The sequence below is a fragment of the Penaeus monodon genome, chromosome 15, assembly GCF_015228065.2.
Source record: "Penaeus monodon isolate SGIC_2016 chromosome 15, NSTDA_Pmon_1, whole genome shotgun sequence".
Lineage (NCBI taxonomy): Eukaryota > Metazoa > Arthropoda > Malacostraca > Decapoda > Penaeidae > Penaeus > Penaeus monodon.
The window spans coordinates 15,460,460-15,462,257 of record NC_051400.1 but is presented as its reverse complement, the minus strand read 5'-3'; the positions used below and the strand labels follow the sequence as shown (position 1 = coordinate 15,462,257).

The window sequence follows — 1,798 nt, the reverse complement described above, 5'->3', positions numbered from 1 at the left end:
CAGCGGCACTGGGTTAAACTCACAATGGGCCTGGCATGTATGCACAGTAGATGGCATCAGGCTAAAGATACTTAAGGTTACAGAGAATGCTCCCAAGATAGTAAAATACTTGTCTGCAATAACCCAGATAATCCAGAATATATTTCAAAAAGATAATGATCACAAAATTCATTTCCAATTGAAACAAATATGATAAGTCCATCAGTAATGTTAAAAGAAGGAGCAGCAGTGGTAAGGTTTCAAAAAGTGACAGGAAAAGAACACATAATTCTGATAAATGTTGCAAAAGCTGAAATGCAGAAGATGTGAAAAGTAATATACCCAAAACATTATAGAAGTATCAAAGCAAAATCTATTTACGAAGTTTTTAAAATTCTATCTTTATAGGATCAAATCCATTTTAACCCACTCACAACAAAAGCTCCTGGTGCCATACAACACACACTGGGGTGTGTAATGAGTCAGTTGCTTGACAAAAAATTCAGGAAATATATATTTACCCTGCTCTCTGTGTTTGTGGCTGTAGCATAAATAACTGCATAGGTAATGAGGTTAAAAAGAGGTTTTAAGCCTAATTTTGAGGAGCTGTTTCATCTTAACAGCCACGGCCAGGGCCAAGCAAGAGAACTATTGTTTTGGGTGCACAACTTTGAGCAGGATTAGCTGTGCATGACACAGTAGGATATCACCAGTATTACACAGTCCAGCCAGGACATGATAGGCCATTATATATCAATGTGAGTGGGTTAAGTGATGGAGAAGAAACAACTTATAACCATTGTAGACAAATTATAATAAAAATATTTAACAATAAAATCTAAATTGAAATAACCATTGTGTGTGTTTATCTTTCTGTATATCTACAAACCAGAATAATGTTTATATTCATAACAGTAATAAGAATCAGACATATATCACTTGAGGAAGCAGAAAATGCTATGAAAAATAGACTCATTGTAATTTCTGCCTCTGCATAAATCCACAATAGTTGTAGGTTTACAAAACTGAAATGTCAGTGATATCTTAATATCCTATTGCTATACAAAAAATAACTATATTTCTATTGCAATTTGTTGAACTAAGAAAAAAAGCACAAGGCTGTATGTAAAGTATGAACTACACATAAAGTGTACAATGGCCCACCAAATAATAGCTACATGCACTCTCAAAGTAATAAACTATAAAAGAATTAATTGTGAACACTGTGCCTTCAATCCTCACCACTGTGCAAAGATTGCATCTTTTACATGAACTAACACAGGCATACCTGTATCATACAGGTAAAGTTGAAGACCTCAAATTTTGAGAAGAGTACAGAACATAATTCTAATTATCACAAGCACCAAGTACTAATGAAGATGTATCTATTGTTTCTTCTTCAATGTAAATCACAGATATATGTCACATTTTCAATATACCATTAAATTGCTAAAACAAACAACAATCTTTCCCCTCACGATATGAGTTTTACTATTCCATCAACCAAAATAGCTAGGTTGGGCTGGATAATCAAAATTATTATATTTATTCTGTGATCCAATTATGTACCTCATGAATATGACCAGTGCTACACATATAAAAATAAAAGAATTTCTTTAGTACAAACTGGTAAGCATGTATTTTAACATTTAACTCCAGTTTTGCCTCAATCTCTTTATTTTCATTAATAACATCATAACAGGTAAGAAAGCAATTCCTCTAACTAAAAGCAAGTGCATAAAGATTTTTTCTTTCTTTCACAGTAAGAAATCTCTTCTTTAAATTTGTCAAAAAGAGTGCACACATATTTATAAGAATA

General features: G+C 32.6%; 1 protein-coding gene across 1 annotated transcript in view; it reads right to left on the bottom strand.

The window, feature by feature from the left end:
• Window positions 1-1,798, bottom strand: part of LOC119581779 (phosphorylase b kinase gamma catalytic chain, skeletal muscle/heart isoform-like) — a gene marked incomplete at its 3' end in the record, with an annotated part of 27,775 nt that overhangs the window by 11,059 nt on the left and 14,918 nt on the right.